This window comes from Chrysemys picta, chromosome 2 (assembly GCF_011386835.1).
Source record: "Chrysemys picta bellii isolate R12L10 chromosome 2, ASM1138683v2, whole genome shotgun sequence".
Classification (NCBI taxonomy): Eukaryota; Metazoa; Chordata; order Testudines; family Emydidae; genus Chrysemys; species Chrysemys picta.
The window spans coordinates 84112096-84124940 of NC_088792.1; the positions used below are offsets into that span (position 1 = coordinate 84112096).

Here is a 12845-nt window from a genome sequence, read left to right on the forward strand (position 1 = left end):
AAAGTAGCATGACCAGGTCACAACCTTTCTGTATGAGAAACCGTGAGAAAATTCAGATTAGATTTCAGAATACTCAAAAAGCTTCATGTATCAATTAACTCAGGAATATAGTTCACCAAATACCACATAGTAAAGAAGCTTTCTATAAAAGAGACTTGAGACTTCAATGGGCTGACAAAAAAGTAATACTGAAAGGGACAAGCAACAAAGTTGGGGTATTTTGAAAGTCAGTCTTTTATTTTTTTCCCACACTGGGAGATATGTGAAGAACAGTGATAAAGAGCTAATCAATGCCTAAAGGGTAATTATCTACATAGTTTGCTCTGCTGGTGTAGATTTTTTCGATTGGCAGATGCTAATGTGGTTTTCTTGCTGTTTGAGAGGTGTGTGCACTGTCTATCATACATCAAGATTCCACTGCTTTAGCCAAAGCCTGAACTCACTGTGGTTCTCACAGCTGAGCTAAAAAGGCAGGGCAAGCAGCATTCTGCTCACAAGGTGAGTCCTAGGAGCTGCTGACTGGAGTTGGAGCTGGAACCGGTGTCAGAGAAGGCCATTTGTCCTGGACATCAAGTCAGTGCGTAAGGTTTGCTCATTTACTGTTCAGGGCTCAGGATTAAGAAGGCAGCTTGCAGGGGAAGTAAAACTCTAACAATTTTTTATAAAAAAGCAAGCAGAAGATCAATGCTATGAGACTGGTCATTTCCCTTTGCACATTTTTGTCCCTGCCCTGAGATAGGTGAGTTTGCAAGGGGGAGTTAAGAAAAACATGCTTTAAATGATTGTGATTGTTAAAGAAAATCCTGACAACCAGATGGTTAGAATGTGTTTACTGTGATAATTATAGTGTATAGAACAATTTTTATAGAATCATAGAATACCAGGGTTGGAAGGGACCTCAGGAGGTCATCTAGTTCAACCCCCTAATCAAAGCAGGCCCAATCCCCAGACAAATTTTTGCCCCAGATCCCTAAATAGCCCCCTCAAGGATTGAACTCACAACCCTGGGTTTAGCAGGCCAAGGCGCAAACCACTGAGCTATCCCTCCCCCCATATAGATAAACCCTCAGAAAAGGCTGTATACACTAGTTCAAAAACTTGTTAATTACTGGTTTTATTGTATGCTCTAGTGCAAGATCTTCTCTTCAATTAGACATTATCTAAGGATTTATTTTCCATAACATGCATTGCTCTCTTATGTACTAAAAGTAATCAGTCTATTAATGTTCTTTTCATGCTGTTTCTCCTTGTGTTAGGGCTCCATCCAGCAAAGAGCTGAGCACTCCTGCACGGTGCTGAGCCCAATCAATGCCAGTGTTGCCAGATCTCATGATTTTGTCATGAGTCTCATGATAATTATTATTTTCCTTAAAGCCCCAGCTCCCGGAGCCAAGTGATTATGTGATGATTTCAGCCTTCATTTTTAAAGAAAAAATAAGTTTCTAGCTCTTGTGGCTGCGGAGAAAGCATCAAAATGTGACCTAAAGGCTCAAAAAGCAGAAGGCAAGCAAAAAAGAACACCAAATCTGTTATTGTTACATAATCTTGTGATTTTAAAACCAATCTCATTATTTTTGGTGAGCTGGACTCATGATTTTTAAACATTTGGGGTTGGCAATTAGGGCCGGCTCCAGGCACCAGCCCACCAAGCATGCGCTTGGGGCGACGCCTGGAGGGGGGCGGCGCGGCGCTCCAGCCCGAGAGCAGGGCCGCGACTGGGCTTGCTGCCCTCCCCGCAGCGCTCCGGCTGCCGGGGGCCCTCTGCCCTCCCCCCGATGCTCTGGCCGCTGGGGAGAGTGGAGAGCCCCGGCCGGGCTCTCTGCCCTCCCCCCCAGCGCTTCGGCCGGTCAGGGATTGCGGGCCCGCGGCCGGGCTCGGTGCCCTCCCCTGCCGCGCTAGGGGCGGGGAGGGCGGCGGCGGGTGGCTTTTTTGCCTAGGGTGGCAAAAAAGCCAGAGCTGGCCCTGTTGGCAATTCTGCAATGATCGCTGAAATTTGTGATAGTTCAGGGCACACAGAATCTTACAGGAATGCTCAGCGCCTTGTAAGGCCAATCATTTCAATAAAGAGAAATTTTGTTGTTTCTACTTTCAATATGGGGCTTTATCATCAAAGTCTTCTATGCATAAGCCCTGTCTTAGCTCTCCCTTTAGGACTTTTTCTTGCCATTTACTTTAAAGTGTTATCTTTCCTTTTTTGGAGCATGTTTTCCAAAGCATACTCAAAACTTGCACTCTCAAAATTGCCTGTGTATGTCCGTTTGCCCGCATATGTGCTAATCAGGTCTTTGTATGTCTAGCTGCCTTCTTTGTGCACAACAATTTAGGCTTTATATATGCCAGTGGATCAGTGTGAAAATTTTGATCAGAATGGAGACTAGCTGGGAATATGGTCCTTAATTCCAATGCCCTGTGTGCCTGTTGCATTCGTCCTAGAGCCATGATAACACTGAAAGAGCTCCTTCCACGAGTGCTTACTGAAACTAAAATGACCACCGAGGCACGTATAGTCTAGTGCATGTTAGGGAGCAGAAGAGAACAGACAGCAAAACTGTGCACCACTTATGCCCAGATCTTGTTGGTCAGAAGGATGGTCTTGTGTTTCTGGCACAGAAGAGCGAGACAGGAGACCCTGACCTGGATTCTGTTTCTAACTCTGCCACAGTCTTCCTGTGCAATTGGAGTATTGAGAGGCTAAATTCATTCATGCCTGTGAGATGCTTTTGACACCCTGGAGCAGCAGATGCTATAGATGCACAGGACATTATAATTGCAGAATGTGTGAGACTGGCCCATCTCCAGTGACCAGAGTGAGGATGTCTCTCTAAACTGTTCCTGCACCTTAGGTTCCACTCCTTCCCTCTCTCTGCCTTACAGGCCTCAGGCTGGATACACTTTCTGAACCAGTTTATTATGCTCAGCTTATATATCAGTTCATTCAGGCATCAGTTTGTTTGTTATGTCCAGCTTTACCAAAGAATAAAAGGCAAATGCCATATTGCTAGAAAATTACAAACACGACCCTCTAAAAATTGTGCTATACGATGCAATGTTTATTTTTGTGTGTATATAGTGCAAGTGTCTAACATCAAAGCATTACGGTACAAACCGTGCACATAGTTTCACCCTAAAATCAAGGACCTTAAAAAAAAAAGAATCTAAATCAACCCAGTTCCACAAGGGCCATCTTTGTGATAAAGAGACAAAAGATAAACAGGAAACCATGATATTTCCATTTTTCTACCAATGTAACAGCTTTGCAAGTGGAACAAAATTAAATCTGCGTTCTCTGAGGTTACACTTACAAGTCAAAGACTGAATAGCAAAGCATTGTGGGAGCCAAATTCTGTTCTCTTTTATTCTGGTGTAAATCTGCTGTAGCTCTGGTGAAGTGAACAGCTATTCTCAATTTCAAATATTTTTTATCCTCTCTCAATTATCAGTCTGCATACAATCAGCATCACATTATGTCCTCTGCATCTTTTCAATAGTTTCACTTTCTTTCAGCCAAAAGTCTAGGGTGTGATCTTTCAAGGTACTGAGCGCTTCAGGGGAAGGTGCTGAGCGCCCTCAATTCTCACTGACTTCTGTGGGTGTTAAAAATGCTCAGCGCTTTACAGGATCAAGCCCTTTGTGATGTGAACATGCAAATTCACTCTATTGAGAGGGGTCTCTCTTTTTCTGTCAGAATGGAAGACGAATCACTTATAGAGCACTGCACTGCTTCAGCCAGACTACCATTAATTTCAAAAGGAGCATGGTAGCAGTTGGATGTGAGTGAGGAATTTGGGTGAAAGCTCAAAGTGAGAGACCCTGATTTATCACCGTCCCAGCAATGCAGAGGACTTATTTGAGCTCCCATCTTGGCTATCATATATGGGAGAGCTCTGCTCTCGGCTCTTACCAGTGCAATGAGTCATGTTCTCCAGAATTTTAAAGAAGGCTTTACGGAATCTCTCCCCAGCAAACACATAGAGTAAGGGGTTCAGGCAGCTGTGAAGGAAGGCGATGCTCTGAGTTATCTGGAATCCAAGGTCAATCTTGTCAGAGGTTTTCCAGTCAGATATGACCATGGAGTAGGCATCGATGGTTTTGACCAGCAAAATGCTGTTGTAGGGCAACTGGGAGAGGAGGAAAGCTGTGATAATAATGATGATGATCTTTAATGATTTGTGCTTTTGGAATCTTTTGGCTTGAAGGAGGGTATGAATTATAAAAGCATAACAAGTAACCATGACGAAGAGAGGAAGGAGGAATCCTATTGTGATTTTCAAAGCTAGGACAGTAACTTTGATGGTTCGGGTCACTGTGGTAGGGTATACCATCTTGCATGTAGTTGTATTACTAACTTGCTTAGATTCACTGTATACTATTTCTGGGATGCATAAGCCTATTGCAATCAGCCAAACACCAAAGCAAACTAGTTTACTGCGCAGAAGCCTTTTTCGCTTAGAGTTCTTAGCTTTCATGGCCTGGACAATTGTAATGTACCTGTCAAAACTAATGCATGTTAGAAATAACATACAACTGTAGAAGTTGATCTTGTACATGCTATTGACAGTTTTACACATGACATTCTTAAAGATCCAGCCATGTGAAGCTGCTATTGCCCAGAAAGGGAAAGTGAGAACGAGGAGCAGATCAGCAATGGTCAGGTGCAGCAGGTATCTGTCAGTGATGCTCTTCCTGTATCTGTATTTCCAGAAGATGAGGATGACTAAGGCATTACCCACTGTGCCGATGCAGAATACAATGCCGAAAAATGCTGTCAGGAAAGTTTGAGCAAATTGCCAGGTGTGACTTTTTTCACGAATGGTTTCTGTGCGGTTAAACGGGTTGTCGTATGGCAGCAACACAGAACTAGAACCCGTATAATAATCCAGGTCGGCTGAGTAGTTCTGGGTGGCCTGCAGGGGAACATCAGGTTAATTACATGCTGACAAAGTCATTAAATAAGAAACAGCGAAGGTGGAATTTTTTCATAGTTCCATAACTCATTGCTTGGAAGCGAGATTCTGACATCTCTCTTTCACCAACAAGAAATGTTTTCTCCTTCAACTCAGAATGTTTCTGATAGCCTGAAAGCCCTAAATCAACTTTGACCTATTGGGGATTGTTCCATGGCAGGCAGCGCCCGGTGGATGTAAAGCCAGTATGCCACCTCCCCACAACTCTGCACCACCCAGCATAGCTGGTGTGTCAGGGTTGGGAGGTGCAAGGAAGGACTATAGCTGATGTGCCTTGCAGTCTGGCAATACAGATGGTCCCATTGCCAGCCAGTGCAGTTTACATCAGACAGGGATGGGGACAGACCCATAATCAGGGACCTAGAACAGGCAACGTTCTGGCTTCCCTCTCTCTGCTGTGCCCAAAGAAAAGTGAGAGCAACAAAGAACCTAGCCAACAGAGTCTATAGGAAACAGGGACAAGGCTAAAATTGCATAGCAGACACATCGCTCTTGTGACCTTTTTGCTGTATTATAACTTTTACTCCAAAAAGGACGTGCTGGGCCTGTCTCTTCATGCTTAAAATAGTGTAAATACAGAGTAACTGCACTGGAATCAATCAGCCATTTTCTGACTTGACTTGGACTGGTGTTGCATCAGTGGAGCTACTGCAGATTTACACCAGCGTGACAGAGATCAGACTGTGGCCAAGTGGAGTCAGGCCTGTGTAAAACGGGTGTGTCATCAGAATCAGGCCATCTCTTTCTTACATATTATCTACATATTATATATCTGATTTTTTTTATATATAATAAGTAAATGATAGTGCCCTTTTAATGCAGCATTTCTAATCAGGGCATCTAGAAGTCTTGCAAGAACAGGTTATTTCCAGAGGGAGCACCTGAATCTTCTGATGCTTCCCCATCTGTGGGGCATAGGTATGATCCTGCTGTTAAATCATAGGTATAATCTATGCTCTTGCTGTGTGAATTTAGGCAAATCAATGAAGTTCTCTGCTTCTCATTCCCCAGGCGAGAACCTCAGCAGGTGGAAGTTAACAGAGCTGCCCATTTACATCAGTTGAGGATCTGGCTCCCCAGCTATAAACTACAGACAATAATACTTAGCTCACTGGGGTGTTTCATGGTAAAGTGCTTTAAGATCTTCACTTGGAAGATCCGATAGGAGAGCAAAGTACAGTTCTACTCTCAGCTCAGCAGGCAAATTCATGTCCAGCATCTTTTGGCTGAATCATACTACAGGTTTGCATGAGCCGAGTGGTTTGATATGGCGGGAGCATCCATGACTGAACAGATGGTTATTGCTAGCTTGGAGAGGACAACACAGTTCTAGAATATGTTCAGGGGAATGTGTTATTGCGCCTTAGGGAATGATGTCATAGCCTAGGTCACAAACTGAAAGGGGGGAAGAGAGAGCGATTATTCAGCAGTAGTAAATTTATACTCACCATGCTCGTAAATGCCATCTGCAGTCAGATCTTTATTCCGTCTTGAAACCAACACTGAGAGGGAATAAGGTGGGTAAGTGACATATAAAATACAGACCTTTGGACAGGACTGAGATGAGTGTAAAACCCAGGAATATTCACAGAAAGCTTCTCAAATGAGCCTGGGGGCCAGATTCTACTCTCCTTCCTCACACGAGTTGTCCCTTTGAAATCCAGGGGACTGTGTGGGTGAGTAAGATGAGCAGGATTTTACCCTGCCGTTTTCAGTTATATTTGCAGCGTCATTTTTGTAATGCAAATTTTCCAAAAACAAAACTCTCTAAATATGCTCAGGCATTTACATTTGCTTTTAACAGCATACTGGCTGCAGCTTTTCAAGTGCTCTGGGCAGATTAAACTCTTTTGCTGGCTAGGATTAATTCTATTTCTTTTTTAATAAGCTGTTCATACTGAAACTGGCTTTCCAAAAGCTCCCGAGAGTGGAAAAAAATTCTCTCAAATTATGTGTCACAACTAACAAGGAAATTCACCTGTCTTCACTAACAGCCTCTAGTTTAAAAACACCTCCATTTTCTGCAATTACTGGTTATATAATTTTTTTCGTTCCCTCTGGGAAATGTCTTTTTCTATAGGTCGTGATCTTTACTTGGGATTAGTTTCAATTTTAGTCACTGATGGCCAGGAACCATGTAAAACCCAAGGGTGGACAGGAATGGGCCTAAGGAAACCTGTGATTTGCACCAATTGACAATCCTACATTCAAGCAGGGATAAACTAAGCTAGTGCAAATCATGGCTTTCCTTGTCTACAGTTGAGGTTTGCACCCGTGCAGCTGTACACCAATGAAGGAATCCCAAACACTGAGAAGACCTAGAGTTTTCCCCTTAAATACTATTAGCCAACTCAGCAGGTGACCACACATTCACTGGATCTGTCCAACTAAATGTCTGGAGTTCAGTGGAAATCACTCAGGACATTTAGAGTGTCACTTGTTCCCGCATCTTTGAAAATAGGTCACACTACAAACAGGTTTCATTGTGTAGCCGGAGCTGACACGTAAAACCGATAACTACAACAGCGAAGTTACATTAAGTACTGCTTGTTCCAAGGGGCTGTGACCAACGTTCAAGTGCTAGTTTCCCATGAAAATAAAGAAAAAAAACCACGTTTCTCATGTGTGCTGACTAATAAAACCTCTTCTGATCTTATTAGTGGTGGGTGGTAATCCATCATCCAGTCCACGTACTGTATTAATTGAGACAACAATCTCATTCTGTTATATATATTACCATTATCCTTTGGTCTAAAATCTCTTCTGCTTGTACTCAGCCCAAAAGGGAAAATTTGAAGAAAATCTACTTGGTGTTTTTGTTGTTAGCCAAGGTCAAAAAGCAACACTTCTTTCATGCGTTATTTGGATACTTTTTGTTCACCCAACTCAAAATGATTTTGTTCTAAAAGTACTAACTTTGGAACTGGTCCGACCACCTTTTGTCTTCACAGTGCTATTTACGTGAGTATCTGTTACTTTATGAATAAGGTTTGAAAAATGGGGTCTTTGCATTTATATCCTTCTCAATACGGGACATGAGCTTTGACAGGCTCAGGTTAAAAAAAGATTTTAAAAACAACAAAATTTAAGGCAATGAAAAAATATGTGCTCTGTTCATTTTTAAACATACAGGAGAAAGGCATGTAGCTTTATGCAGTTACCTGGAATTCTATGCATTAAAATACATTCAATAGCTTTCTTTTTATGACTATATATATGCTGTGGTGCATTTAGTTGAATTTGTGAGCTCCACACGTAGGTGAGGTTCACATCGTACATTCAGTTTTCCTCTTTTTTAAACAAACAAACAAACAAACAAGGAAAATAAATACCTAAATTATACTAATGCCACAATGCGGGTAGGAATTTTACACTGTTAAAAGCAGGCAGATTGAAAATCCCCATCCCCACAGAAGTCATAACGCAGTCAGACTACACCTAAATGCTAAGGCATAAATATTAACAGCAGAGCATGTCAGATAAAAATAGTATATGTGAAGGGGGAGCTATTTTACAGTGCCCGTAAAACAATGGAACATAATCTGTTCTGAGAGGAATCATTGTAAATCTAGATAATTCCAGTGAAGCTGGCAGAGTTATCTGGATATATGCTGGCCTAATTAAGAAGCAAAAAACATGTGTAACATGTTAGCTGCAACATTGCTCTCATGTTGAGTTTTTTTTTATTATTATTTAACGTAGCTTCATTTCAAATATTTAGAGATGCGTTAGATGCTGAAGAAGATATTAACTCATTCTCCTAAAGCAAACCCCGAACCTGAGAGGTGACAAGCAGCAAGCTAGGATGGCTGTTAAGTCAATCAGAGCAAAATAATTCATCATAATCAATTTGATCCCCTTTTGGTCGCTTTTCTGCAATGATGCAGTTTGAAGGAAAAAAACAAGCCTGTGAATTGACCCTTTTCAACTACCATTTGTCATTTTTGGAGCCAAAATTAAAGAATGTGGTCTCCATCAGCCGCATTATGTTAATTCAAAATCTTCTAAGCAAGTGGGAATCTCCCAGGTGAGATGTAACTGACAAAGTTACTTTTGGAGAGCCAAGTTCTAACCTCAGTCACACTGGTGATGATTCATAGTAACCCCACTGAAAGCAATTTACACCGTGGATAAGGGTGGAGTCATTTAGCTCGTGATTGCCTTGTTTGCTCTTCGTATCGATTCCAAAATGTTACTTTAAATCCTTTTGGGGTGCACAGGCATAGCTTGGCTGGACTGACTGCAGCAGCCTGGGGCACCCCAGCAATTACTTTTAACAGTAAATATTTTAAAGGAAACAGTAAAAAGTCGTTACAAAAGGATGAGTTAAAAACTGACTTTACTGCTCACCAAGAGAGGTGGTGTGTCACAGAGTCTCATCTCCACTGAAGCAGCATGTGGAAAATAAACAGCAAAATCTTAACCCTCATGCCAGGGAGAGGATGGTAGAGAAATGGGCACTTACCAGCAGCTGTAGCTCCTTATTGAGTCAGTCACAGCATTGGTGGCCCCAGGTGAATGTGTGGCTCCTAAGACATTAGCAACTCCTGGAAAGTGCTTGGCATTCAATGTGGGTCTTGGAGGGTGTATGGCTCCAGGATACTGAGTTAGGTGACTCTGTTGCTGCTTTTTTATCTGTGGCTCGGATTGCCTGAGATGTGAGGTAAACCAAAAACCCGCTTTGTGTGCAGTTCCATTAAGATACAGCTGGGTGTTTTCTTCATGCTTGCAGTGGATTATAAATATGGAGATATACTTATCTCATAGAACTGGAAGGGACCCTGAAAGGCCATTGAGTCCAGCCCCCTGCCTTCACTAGCAGGACCAAATACTGATTTTTTTTGCCCTAGCTAGATCCCTAAGTGGCCCCCTCAAGGATTGAACTCACTACCCTGGGTTTAGCAGGCCAATGCGCAAACCACTGAGCTATTCCTCCCCCCACCCCAGTTCAGTGAGAGACCACTCCATCACACTACATCACTGGGGCACCACCAGGTTCTAGATGATTAGCGATTCAAGCGGTGGGGCTGAGACTCCTCTAGCAGGATAGAGCAGAGCAAACAAACAGTCTCGGGGCTCCGGCTCAGGCAGGGTGGATTAACCAAATAGTCTATGTGCCCAGTCCCTTGGGCAGGGCGTAGCCACAAACAGTCTTGGGGCTCAGGCCCTCAGGCAGGGCAGAGCCACAAACAGTGTTAGGGCTTTGGCCCTCAAGCAGGGCAGAACAAACAGTCTAGGGTGGACAGGGTGTCTCTGACCCTGAAGACAGCCATCCATCTGACGGCTTGGCTCAGGTAGACGGCAGACAAATGCAGGCCTTTTGGCCTAAGTTGGGGAGGCTGCCACCCCAGGGATGGTTGGCAGTAGGGGGTAGGGGGACCTGGGCCCACTCTATTCCAGTGGGTCCCAGCCCAGGGCCCCAACAGTGGGGGAGTGTTCTGCCACTGTGTCAGTGGGGATCTGTCCAAAACACATTGACAAATGTTCAGGCAGCAACACAACTGGACTATATTGGCTGTCCCTGGACTACTTCCTACTCTCCCATTGTAAGGTATCTGTGGCTCAGGGTCATTGCCTGTGTCTTTGGGGTACAGGGTGAGTAGCAGTCATGGCAGCTCTTCTTCTGGATCAGTCTCCTCCAGGAGGAGCAGGGCGTGGGGCAGCACAGGGTCAACTGTGGGATCTGCAGGGGGCTGGAGACATCTGCTCCCTTTCCTGGCTCAGACCTAACTGAATTAAAGGCTCCACCTTTTATACTTCCTGTCCCGCCTCTTAGCTTCCGACAGGAGGAACGAGCCCAGCCTGGCTTCGCCCACCAGGAATCAGATAGTGGTTCCTACCTCTTTGGCTCAGTGGGAGGCCACAATGATGTTCTTTATCTTTCTTTTTTTTTTTTTTTATCCTTTGCGATAAGTAGTTGGATCCTTGGAGTCTGTGTAAATGTCTATCTGACTTTTAGCATTTGTCTGCCCACACAGCAGCTAATGCAGGGCAAACCAGAAATGCCCAGTGCCGTGGCTGCAACTTGCTTCAAAAGCCACTTTAACTGATACTAAATTAGCTGTGACCAGCTCAGCCCAGGGAATTCTCCCTCCTAGTGCATCAGTGGGAGCAACCAAACCCAAGGAAAGGGTGAGAATGAATGAGTTGCAGCCATAGTCCTGACCACTCCACACTGACCAGCTCAACTGGCTTGGGGTGCATGGGAGCACATATTGCGCCCTCTGAGGGAGGCCTTGTTTTGTCCTCCCATGGGGGACCTACTGTACAGACTAAAGGCCAGGTGGGGAGGCTAGCTGAGCTAAATTCTGAAGGAGTCTAAGTTGTTATAATGTCTTCCTTCTTCCAGCCTACTTGAAATGTGTTAGTGCTGTCATCAGTGTAGAGGAAGGATGGTCATGGCACTGGACTGGGATTCAGGTGATGTGGGTTCAAATCCTAACTCTGCTACAGATTTCCTGAGTGACTTTGAGCAAGTCATGCAATCTCTCTGTGCCTCAGTTCTCCGGCTGTAAAATGGGGGATGATGCTATTTCCTTTCCCCCACCCTTTGTCTGTCTTGTCTATCCTGATTGCAAGCTCTTTGGGGTAGGGATCCTCTCTTACTGTGCAAATGTGCCCTGCCTAGTACAGCCGGCCCTGATCTTGATTGGAGCCTCAAGGTGCTATCGTAACACAAATATTAATAATAATATTTGAGGCTGCCACTGACCTCCTTGAGGGGGTCTGTCAGGAGAGTAGAGCAGCTGTAAAACCCAGTTGGGGCTCTACAAGAGCGCACAGGTGGAGACTAGTCAAAAGAGGCACTTAATCAGCACATTTCCCACTGGCTTAGGCCCAGTCCCTTCCACTCGGTGGCTGTGTCAGATGACTCTGGATCCTCAGGTGCCCCTGTTCCAGGCAGACTTACTGCCTCCAGTGTCTTGCTGCCCAGCTCCCGCTAGCATATCAAGCCCTGCCCCTGAAAGTAGCTCACTGAGCCTGTGTCTGTTTGAGTGTCTAAGATAGTGTATCTCACATGAAAAGGACCCAGAAGGGAGGTGTTGTAGCAAGAAAAGCAGCTAAGAAAAGGGTGTCAAGAAATGTAACAATTATATAACTTGCACATTCTTACAGCTTCTTCCGGCAAATCGGCATGCAAATTACACCGATTAAGACTCCCTTATACAATATTTCTTTGTATCTCCCTCATGCAATGTGTGGCCCCACATTTAATGCATACCAACCAAACCCTGCACTGAAGACAAAATTATGGATTTCCTCCTAGGTGTTTCTGTGGCGCTTCACAAATATGAATGAAGTTATATTCGCAACTTTTGTGAGATGAGGCGCTATTATGATTCCCATTTTACAGCTGGGGAACTAAGGCCCAGAGAGATTAAGGCCAAAATTGTCAAGTTTCCATTAACTTTGCGTGCCCAATTTGAGATAAAAAGGACCTAATTTTTCAGAGTACTTAGCATTTTTATAGTACTTTATATGCTCAAAGCACAGCTCCCACTGACTTCAGTGGGGTTGTGAGTATTCAGCACTTCTGCAAATCTGGTGCTCTTTGTCACTTTCTGGGCACTTAGAAAATGTGGACCAGCCCTTAGAAGGAGATGAGACACACACTTTGTCAGCGGGTTTCACAGCTATTTGCTGACAGCAGAGGAATGGTGAGACTCAAGCCTCTTGGGTTCAGTTCTAGATTTTGGAGGGCATTGGTTATAAATCCTTCTGCTCCTGTACCCTCAGTCTGTCTCCAGCCCCCCCTCTACTTCTATCCATTCCCCACATTCCTGCCTCTCTTCCCTTCTGCTTCTATGCACCCCCTACCTATTGGTTTCTGCACCTATCCAACTCCATGCCGTTGGCTCCTGTCCCACTCCTCCTCTGTTC

General features: G+C 44.1%; 1 long non-coding RNA gene and 1 pseudogene across 2 annotated transcripts in view; one reads left to right on the forward strand and one right to left on the reverse strand.

Annotated features, from left to right (window-relative positions):
- Window positions 1-12845, forward strand: part of LOC122172262 (uncharacterized) — a 113358-nt gene that overhangs the window by 82984 nt on the left and 17529 nt on the right. The window lies entirely within an intron of this gene.
- On the reverse strand, window positions 1846-6475 carry LOC122172261 (C-C chemokine receptor type 9-like; annotated as a pseudogene).